We start from the raw sequence: 11,323 nt of genomic DNA, 5'->3' as shown, positions 1-11,323 counted from the left end.
AAAAAAAAAAAAAAAAAAAAACTCCAGAACTGGAAGGGCAGGTGAGAGACTGACAAGACACAATGTTTTGGGGAGCACTCCCTGGCATAGAAAGCATCAGAATTCAGCAATTAACCCAAAAGCAAAAGGTTGCACTGGGATTACACTGCACAAAATCTGGTTTGTGGCATGAAATGACCTCTAAGCACAAACCAGTTCTCAACCCTGGGGCTGTTTTGACCGACACAAAATTATTATTTTTTCTTTACATTTGMACAGCTTGATTTTATTTATTATATATTTGATGCATACATTGCTCRCCAGCATTGCTCTCCATGCCAGACTCAAGGATATTACTGGGTCAMAGCCTTCTGTTTTTAATTATCATCATCTAAGTCACATTTGGTTAAGGCCTTAGGGGCACGGACACAGGATAAGAAGTTACTATTGTAATAATTACTACTGTCTTTAATAGCTGCCCTGAAGATGAACATCTTGCATTTATACCAATGTGGTGCACAACAGGCAGGGGTGGGGCAGGTTTCCCACGCCACCCTGATCACACACCTTACCAGACCTGAGGAGTTCAGCTGCAGGGTGAAGAAACAAGATCTCACTGAGCTCACAGCTCAGGTTATTAGGTAAGGGGACAGAAGCAACCCCACAGAGAGAGCCACCTTGATTCAGGAGGTAAAGCAGGGCTGAGGTGCCGCCACTTAATATGAGCCATCCATACTTTCAACTAGTTCTAATTTGGCCTGCCTTCAAACCAGAGACATGGAAAGTGGAAGATTTCATATCCCAACTCTGGAACAACTTGGTCTTTTTTCCCCCYCACTTATTAATAACATAGCTCAGGTACTTTGAGACATTTTGAGAAAACACCAAATTGCCCCCTTCCCTTGCAAATCAAGTATCTCTGAAAATACAGCTTTTACAAAACTCCACTGGATTTTTGTTAAGTAAGAACAATGCAATTAAATTTGCAGTTTTAAATTTTAATGCAATTAAAAATGTAGTTACAAATCCACCGATAAAGAAAGGAACTAGTTTTGTTTCAACTTAATATCGGAAAACAAATGTTGGGGTTGGGTAGAGCAGTGAGARGAAGGCCAGAAGGATATCTAGACTTCCAGACTTCTTAACAATACTTCAAAACACATTTCTTTTTAAAGCCACCTCAAAAATGTAMAGAAATAACTCAATGCTCCTGCTGCTGAGATTCCAGCCCATATCAGCAGTTCCCAAACWAGGAGAGGTTTAAATTCCTACAGAAAATTCTTGATAGCCAAGAAGGAAGTGGAAGAGACATGTGCCATTCAAGTAGTTCCATCTAGATAAGGCACCAATCACTTGATGCTGTCAGCAAACATCAATTTAGCAATGCTGTGATTACACTGCTAAGTGCAGGCTTTAGTTCAGTCTGGCTGTAATTGCCACCATCCTAAAAGGCATTGCTTGACCTTGGCTATGCAGATACTCAGCAGCAATTCAGCAACCTACTTTCACCAACAGGTATGCTTTGCTCTGCAAAGACATTTATCAAGCCTCCCAGTGTGCAGCTGGGTTGATCTTACGGCAGCCTGTCTTGGAGGGGACAGTTCCTTCTTCCATCATCCTACTCGGCCGAATGACACCCCTGCCATTTCCCTCACTCCAGACAGCCCTGGCATGGCAATTACCTGCTCAGCAGGCCAAACTAGCTGAAAACCATGTTCTACTTTTTATTTTCTGTTTGTTTTCCATTTGGCACCTGGGGAAAGCCATGGGAAGCTCAAAGCAGGGAAAAGAAAAACTATACCTTTTCACTGGCAACTAGGTCAATCCAGAAGCACATCAAAGCACAGTCTGATCCCTCCAAGTCTTTAAGAGGAAGAGAAACCAAATGGGAATGCTACTTGATTTGTCTTGACACTCACCTCACCAACAGCAAAATGTCACCCTTGCTCCCGCTTCCTCTCTCACTCGAGAGTCAGTGGAGGTCCTCTGCTGCTCTGCCAATAGACTTTTTGTGGCAATGCTAGGATGTGRAAAGTCTACCTTTTTCCTATGGTCAGCACACAGCTTGACATAAAATGAGTAGCTCAGTCCTTCAATCTAATTATTTTACTGCCAGTGAGTATCTTCTGGCCTCCAACAGATCACAAGTTCCTTTAGAAAAAGGCAACTATCAAAGCCACAGCTCTGGTATTGACAGATGTAGTGCCACAGAAACAGATACCTGTGTCTAGAGACTCATAACTAACTTTCTGAAAAAGGTTTCACCTCTTTTGCTCCTAGTCTTAACTTCAAAAACTTTCTAGTGTAAAGAACATGAAAGGCAACCCCACAAAGCCTATCCAACGGCAGCACCTCCACATTATAGTACTCGAGTATTACAACCAATTTGGATTGAAAAAGAGTGTGTATATATAAATTTAAAATGTGATCTTATGAGATTTCAAAGCTCTACTCCCACCAAACTGCCCACAGTACACCACAATTTTATCCCCATGACCAACATCCAGACTAGGTGGCATGAGGGCAAGAGATAGTCACTTGTCACAAAACTTAACAATGAAACACATTTCAGTGAGAAAAAACAATAGGTAACAACACAGTATGAACTGGATTCTTCTCAACTTGCCAGCTAAAACAAAGGAATTAATAATATGGTTAATTAGGGCAAAAATACATCAACTTTAATTTACTAATCTGGAATTAAGATTTGTCAGCAAAGAGCATATCTGTCGATACAGATCTGCCATTAYCCCACTTCTGCAGTTACCACTTACAACAAGGCAGGAACTCACTTTCTCCTGTGGTAAGGGCAGTCCCCCAGTCCTACACAGCCATAAACATTGCCATTCATACAAGTCTCCCAAGTGGTACTTCAGCACATCCCAGTCAGAAATACATTTTCTTACACACCTTCCCATGTCTGTTCCGAGCTAACCACAGGATCTGTAGAGTTCCCTCACAGATCTGGGACACTGTTCATTACTAATGGCTCCTGTGTTTGCCCAATTTACATCCTACAGTTGTCAGACATGTYATGGCTTGCTCAGGCCTTCACAGACAACTAATGGGCCATCTCAACACTCTCATTTCAAACCTGGAAACAATTGTAAGATTAAACCTGTAATTTGTACCTAAATTAGAGGCAGGAGAGGAGGCTGACTAGCTGCATTTATTACTTCATCTTGAGGCTTCTATTAATAGCATTTGGCACTTTCAGTCAAGGCTCTCCATGCTACTTGCAAGAGTTATTGAATCAACCCACACACAAAACACTTCTGCAGCTCATTTTGCACTACCATTACATTATCTGGAACCATCCCATCTCCATTCCTTTAAGGTCAATTTTTATTCACATTTGGAGGCTCAATATACACTCTTAGGCACCAAAACCTGCACAGGTAATGCCTTGCAAAATCTGATATTCTGATATTTAAGCCATTTTATAGGCTTAAATTTAAATTTGATTACTGGAACTGCACAAAGRTGTAAATAAATTTGAGTGCCTAAGAAGGTCACTTACCCTGTTCCTTCCACATCAAATCCCAATACCATCAGATAGGCAGGACCAAACCAGCAGAGTCCGGAATTGAAGGACTCAAAGTACCAACAGGTATTCGCGACAGGTGGGCCTTTCCAGAAAGAGGGATCTCACTGCAGCCCAATCCCACCTGGAAGTCAAWGGGCATATCTGAGGGTAGCCCTTGCTTCCATCAGGCACAGTCCCACACAGCMCATGGGGAAAGCCCATGCTTGGGGGAAAAAGCCATGCCATCTCTGCCTTCCTACTGAGGTGCAAATAATCCTTTCAGAAAGACTGATCTAAACAGCCTCTGCCAGCCTCATTTGGCTTTTAAGAAAACACAACGTCTGACCAGCTGCTCCCAGGTCTCAGAGTAAGTTTCATACTTGTGTGAGCTCTTTCTSTTGTTTTGAGGAAGTTATCACAAGCAATTGCTCCCATATGCTATAAGGACAACACAGAAATCCTTGAAGGATCAGCCCAGCTTCACCCCCCTGCAAACACTTTCCTCTTTCCCATCATTTGCATTCCTCTGGGACCATCTACACTTGCAAAGCCACACAGGAGTACAGGAGACAAACACTGTGGCCAGCACATCCAGCCAGCACACTGTTAGAAAGCAGTAATAAACACACCCAGCACAGCAATAACTTCCACCAGAACGGGTGCCAAAAGGGACAGCCTAGTCACACCGACAGTCCTGCCTGACCTGTGTCACAGGCACTCTGCCTACAGCTGCACTGTTTTACTACTGAACTTCTGCTGTTGGGTAGGAGCTCCGGTATYTGTGCCTGTTTGAACACCAGCAGTTTTCTGTGGTCTATCTTTGTCTTAAAGAAAGAGAGAAAAATATCTTTTCAAGAGAAAGCTGTCTTTAACATCAGGCATCCCTCAAAGAGTTTCAGCTGCAGGCTGAATGATGCTGCTACTCACACCATCATCCTCCCCAGGCCAGCAACACACTAAGCAGGAGTTCAGTAGTATTTCAGCTCCCCATCCCCACACTCATATGCTAAAGAAATCACAGTTTTCTGACTTGACTGCCTTACTTCCTGCCTTCTTATGCTGTCTTCACTCTCTTTTGGGCCCAAAATCTTATCACTCACTACAAGCATCATTTATTTAAGCACAGAAATAAAGAAATAAGGATACATGCTGATCTACAGTGCTCACAATGACAACCAAGGGGAGAAAACTGGTGTTACTGTACAGGGCTGCCCACATGCCCCAGTAGCTACAGCATTAGGCAGGAGGCTACAGCCTGAGAAAACCATGTCCAGCAAGCAGATATGTCTGTTCCAGACTTCATGAGATGGGCCATCTCGGATCAGAGACCAATATCCAGCCCTGCTTTCTTTCTCTATTTGCAGCCAAAGGCAAAGGTGGAAAGTCAGGAAGAATGGCACCATAACGAAATGTATGGATAAAGTTTAAGAGCAGGGAAAGCAAATTTGATTCTTTCTCACCTCCTGTCAGTATTCCAGTCTCAAAATAGATATTCTCCATTTTTACCTTATGTCAGTAGAATTCTCTACCATGAGCTTATCCMTTCTGTCTACAAAAACTTAGCATTCACCACATCTTTTGGCAAGGAATTCCACCAGTYTGGTATATTGCAAAAAGAACCATCYTTCATTATTTGTTTTAAATCTCACTTCTAACAGTTTTATTTGATGTGCCCCAATCCTTGTACAGGAAGAGACAGTGAACTGCCAGTCCCAATTCATCAYCTTTAGGTGGTTCATGATTTCATAAGGAGCTGTACTATCATCCCAAGTCATCTGTGTTCTAAGTACAAGAGTCTTCACTTAGTCACTTTACAGCTTTCCTGAAAGCCATTTCATATCCTTCATCAGGTCTTCTTCAGGTCCACTGTATTCTTCCTGAGATGAAGGGGAAACACCAAGACCATATGCAGTTTTTCATGTATGGCCACAGCAAGTGTTTACAGAGCAGAATAATATAGACTGTTTAGTTTTCTATTTTTTTTCCATTAATGCCTTACTCTCAATCTGCCCTTCTGACATCTAAGATCTTTTACAGAGAGCAACAAAGAGGTCACCCTGCTTAACAAAGTCACAGATAAGAACTCCTGCTGCTTTGCATTCGGAAACTTATACCCCATTCTGTCCTGTCTGCTCCTCTATGGAAGGGGAAATCCTATGATTGAATTAAATAGTTTGATTTCAACYTTCTCTCTCTGCCATTGTGAGCTCTTATGATCAAGAGCATCCTCAGAGAGAGTTCTTGCAGCACAASTATTCCAATCCACTCCAGAATGGCTACTTCAATAAATGTCCACAAGCAGACAAGTTCTATTTTAAAAGCCTTCCCATGGGCCTGTGTATAACTCAGTTAACATTTGAATGCATTTAATTAAGTAGCAGCATCGAGTCAGCATGAAAAGACAACATCCATCAGAGTTCATCTACCATCCACTGCACAATGTGCCTGCCCACATCCCCCTCTCCTGCCTGAAAGTAGGCATATTAATAATGCATGTGCAAAGGCATGCACTCCTGAAAAAGCAGAGGAAATAGAAATCCCTGAGATACATGACCCATGAGGGTTATCTTCGAAAAGCCTTCCATAGCACATCAAGTGATCAGTTGTAACTAAGTAACCATGTYGTATGAGATGTGGCTACATAATCATGTTCTTTTGCCTTAAAAAAGAAAAAAAATGGTCGACTTGAGACCCTGTGCTCTTTGGTCAAACACACTGAGACAGGAGCTCCAACATCAGGCCTGAGTTTCACAATAGCAGCGTGGTTTGCACGCCTGTCTCTCTACATTCTTCTCCCAGAGTTTTCAGCACCTCTGCACGCACTCCAACATGTTTTCCATGCTGCTACACAGCAAAGTCATATCAATCCACTCTGGCATCCAATACGTGAAAATGCTGAAAATGTAGCTGTACATTGTCAGCGTCAGCATTTAAGAAATAGCTGTCTATCTTACATAAGTGAAATCTGATACAGAGCACCAAATCTCACAGCTGGCCCTGTTTGTACGTCTCTGCTGCTCCCCCCGAGCCCCACCACAAAAAAAGCACGTCCAACCTCCAGGGACCAGCACACACGTTGTAGGCTCTAATCCATCATCTGAACACAGTCTGATCTCCTGTTACTGCTGCAGAAAAACAAAGGCTTGAAGTTTTACATTTAGTTCTGCTGAGCTTCGTTTGGCACATTAAACACAGAGCACTAATTACAGTATACTGTTCTACTTAAGGGGCTGTCAGCATTTCCAGTGCAAAGCCTTCATTTCAGGGCTTTATAACACAGCTGTGAAATATTCATTTTGCACTTCAGCTTAACATGCAATGGTCTGGCTTTGAACCAGGTTCCTCTGCTTCTTCTTTTTTTTTCTTTTTTTTTTTTTTTTTTTTTTTTTTTGTGGGTTGGGGTTTTTATTGTTGGTCTGGCAGGAGGAGGGCTGAAGATGGGTGGATGGAATTAACTGCAGGGGATGTTTGATTTTACAAAAGCACATAAACAACAAAACCACTCAGCTCCATAGTTAGTTTCTGTCCCTCACCTACCCAATGTGTTCCCCTGATTTTGTATATGGAATAGGCACGTCTAAATTTCTTTTACTTTTTTTTTTTACTGTTGTTTACAAGAGGTTTTCCTATCATCTCCTTCTTCTCCAGCCTGAGTCTTTCTTCCCTCACTAATCAGTGCTAGCAAGGAGCAATGTCTTGACAAGTATGGAGTCTTAAAATACTCCACCTGCAAAAGGCAATGGTAGCAAGCCAAGCTCCAACACATAACACATTCAGAAAGTCTCTGCCTGACAGAACAATCTCCATTTCTCTTGCTGTAAACCCTCCTCATGGCTGTAAGCCTTGCTCACAGCCACCACTGCACACAACAATTGCCCAACTAAYCCTCCAGGAACTACTTTAAGAGCATCAAATTGGTTTCATGCAATCCACTACACAGATTCATTGCAACATTTTAGGGTGCTTCCAGTCAATGCCCAGTCTAAAGCAATRTTCATGGGGAAAAAGGATTCAGAGCTATGAACAAGCTCTCACATTTTAACCAATTTTAAAAAAATGAAGTGGGAGAGGAACAAAAACACAAAGCAAAACAAAACAGAAAAACACTTGACCAGAACATCATAGTCTTGACACAAGCAGTTGCCAACTCCATGCAATTTGAYTTCAAGATAACCATTTTAACAAAATCAGGGAACAATCTCCCACGACATAAGTTATGAATAGCACTTCTTAGCACAAGAGTGGTAAGGGTAGAAACTGACTTGATGAAAGGTTTTGAATCACTGAGTTACAGGAAGCATTACATTTGTAAACCTGCACAAAAGCAGAGGTGGGATGGGGGGTATTCCAATGGAAATGCTGAGCCTCAGCTCTAATGGCTCTGCCAGGTGCCACTAGAGTGGCTGCACAGGAGTGTGCACACATTTATTAAAAATTATCCAGACAGTTGGACAAAAAGGGAACAAATGAGAGGCAAAGGTGGGAGAARGGGAACATAAGCAACTCAGGGTCCCCACAGGTTGTCTTTGCACAGTGCGTGCATGTGTCCATTTCTCCATAGAGCCTCTCTTGCCTGCTCTCCCCTCCTGGCCTCCCCACCGTGCTGGCTGCCTGCAGTCCAATTCCAGCTGTCAGGGATGCATTCCTGACCCATCAGCCCCAGCTGTCAGGGGCTACGTGCTGAATCTGCACTCTGCCTTCCTCTTCGTGCACCTGAAGAAAGGCAGTCCCAGGCAGGCCATAAATACCATTGCAGAGCCCTGGGGAGTGGGTGGGAGGCTATTAAAAGCACCTCCACCAGGAACCATAGTGAAGGATCTTAGAACTGGCAGCAGCACACACCTGCAAGTGTCCCCGTGGCCTGCAAAAGAGGACACATAGAGATTTAATTTCGTATCAGCTTCTATAGCACAATCTGGCCATCCTTAAATAATTACCTTCTGTTTCTTCACTTAAAACCACCMTGGACCACCAATTTTCTCTTCCCCATCTCCACACCAAGGTTCAGTTTTTTTCTTAAATACTGCAGGGATGAGGCCCATGTAATCTTATCAGCTCTGGCTAAAGGCATGACAAGCGGCAGTTTCTCCTCCTCCTACCATTCAGTGATCATTCTCACTCTAAAAGCAGCATCAACTCAGACTYCCACGAGATTTCGCAAAACTTTCAGAAAATCTGAGTTTCAGAGACAGAAGTGTGGTCAAGGGACAAAGCATGTGTACRTTGTCCACCATGGTCAGTGTTGTGGTGATGTTATTTTGACTTCCGCGTGGGAAATTCTTTTTTGTTGATGTAAGCAAAGTTTGTGAAGACTGTGTGATAAATGTTTGAATGAATGCAAAAAGAAAAAGTGATGTTAAACAGGTAACAGGTATTGCTGGCACATAAAGAGTCAATCCTGATTTGTTTCAGGCTAAGCATCTGCACATGGAGTCAATCAGACCAGCTTCACAGGCAGTTAAGCCCCATGGAATACAACAGAGACACCTCTGTGTGGGCAGGCTTCAAAGAAGCCCTTCCTTGAGCTCTTGGGACCTGGAATTCTGCAGGATCACTTCTTCACAAGAACCAGATTTTTCCACTTTGCAAATGTGCATTACTTTTTCATATGGAAAGAGAGCAGACAAGATACCAGACTTTATATAGGGTATGCTTTTCCCTTCCTACATAGGCAATTTGTCCAGTGATTCTTTTCCTTCATAGTAGAAGATGGAGCCAATTCACCTTCCCCTGCACTAAGAACTACCTATACATGGATTAGGTACAAAGGAGAACTTKCAACACTCCCCTAATCAGTCCCAACAGTGGAGATCAAAGGAAGCAACTTCTRACTTTCTGACAGTCTTACACATTGGTCTCCAAATCTACACACAGGGGCCTGAACACAGGCAAAGAAARTGCTTCAGTGAGAAGAAGTAGCGGGGAGAAAAAAAGCCAATATAGCTCCCTTGGGCAGCGTTTCAGTTACTCATATAAGGGTTTGAAATCAAGCAAGAACAAACGGTTCTCTCAGCATAAGGGTCACTGTTTATCATCATTAATCATCACTTCCCAGCTAGGAAAGGTTCCTTCCCCTCTGTTTTGTCCAGGCTTTAGCACGCACAAGAAGCAAGAGACAAGAATAAGGAAAAGAGCCAAAGAGGGATGTGAGCACAGGCTGGCAAGGCTCCTCTCTCTGTGGCTCTGCTGAAGCCCCTCCTCTTGGTCCCGACCCTGAGCTAAGCCTGCTCCTAAATGCAAACAGGCAATRGTTAAAAGTCCACAGTTTCTCGGGCATATACTCCAAGGAAACCGTGGCAGCACCGCCTAACCCTTGACTCTGGAGAAGTCAAACACAGGGGCCATAACACGGAACTTCTAACACTGATACCGTCATGGCAAGGAGCCCCCTCCGAAATCACCTCCTGCTGAACTCTAAACAATGCACGCACTCAAACTAAACTTGGACACGGGGAAGRCAGACYKAAAGAGAGGAAGSAGAAAGCCTTCCCCATAGTTAACCCTGCTGAGGGGAACTAKAGAAGGAAAGCCACATCTCAGCAMTTCAAGGAAAGCATCATGTTACAATCTCCTTCCCCTTAATTTCTTCTCTGGGGCTTCCTTTTGGTATAAACAGATCTGAGCACTGTTTGACAAGGCTTGGAGGGGAACTTAGTGGTCAATCTTGAATCCAACAGCAGAAACACACAGAGCTATGCAGGATGAAGAGAAGCCTTTTGATCAGCATGCCTGAGCCAACACATATAATTCATTTGTGATTTCTTTATTCACCCATGACTCCCTGCCAAATCAATTAATTTTTATCCTTCACCAGTGATTTACATAGTCACTCTGTCCTAAAAGTCTTTGACTGCCACATCTCATCTCTACCTATTCAGCCTGCATTGCCACAAAGGCAACTATGCCTTCCAGAGAAGGGCACAGCTATAGGAAGTCTTAAAGAGATGGTAAGTTGTGTATTAAAGAGACCCTCTGTATGTGAAAATCTCACTTTTTTATGCACAGATTCCTTACACAGAGTAGGTATCTGTCCCTGCCATTGGAGGTCAGAGAGCTCATCTCTCCCAACACCTGAGGAATCTTGCCTGTAACACCTGAACTGCTCCAGGTCTAGACAGCCTGTCCTCCCATGCATGCACCTCCTTAAGATTGCAGTGATGTTATGGGGGAAAGTACATACTTGCATCCTCAGGGAATGAGAAAATGGTTTTGTTGTCAATTGATTTAAATTATATTAAAAAATTACTTATCAACAATTTAAAAGATACTAAGATGTGAATAAATACAACAGAAAGGTCAGGGTAAGCACAAAGCATTTATCACATAGACAACATCCCTGTGGAAGGAGGCAGGAAACAGATTAGTATTCCATCTCTCCTTAAACATTGTCTGGACTATTTATTATTTGTTTCACAGTACTTGCAAGAAGTCCCAACAAACGTGAAGTCCTCCTTGTACTTACAGCAGGCAGCAACATGTACTTTTACACAGCTGGCAATCTATACCAAGTACAAGAGGACTGGGTGGCAATACCACACAAACACTGAGGTTCAATGTCCAGATCATGCAACAAATTAGCAACAGAACTGGGAATAATCCCACTCCCTCCCAAATTCCAGCAACTATCTACTGCGTAGACCTTGATATCTTACTCCTGCTTGAGGTCAGGGACAATATTTTTAAAGAAAGTTTAAAAATTAWTCAAAAGAAAGCATGAGAGATTTCTTTATTTTGCTCAAACCAACCAGTATATACAGAAGCAGCCACTCAATCTTCCTGCTCACCCCCTGATAGCAATCACTGCCTAGCTCTAGGCAA

At 42.9% G+C, this 11,323-nt stretch overlaps 1 protein-coding gene across 5 annotated transcripts in view; it reads right to left on the bottom strand.

Annotated features, from left to right (window-relative positions):
• MAPKBP1 (mitogen-activated protein kinase binding protein 1) overlaps window positions 1-11,323 on the bottom strand; it is a 97,870-nt gene that overhangs the window by 69,345 nt on the left and 17,202 nt on the right. The gene's annotated exons all lie outside the window — the stretch shown is intronic.

The sequence above is a fragment of the Malurus melanocephalus genome, unplaced genomic scaffold (assembly GCF_030028575.1).
Source record: "Malurus melanocephalus ecotype Western Australia unplaced genomic scaffold, MMel_1.1 scaffold_2, whole genome shotgun sequence".
NCBI classification, from domain to species: domain Eukaryota; kingdom Metazoa; phylum Chordata; class Aves; order Passeriformes; family Maluridae; genus Malurus; species Malurus melanocephalus.
This window is presented reverse-complemented; position numbering and strand designations above follow the sequence as displayed.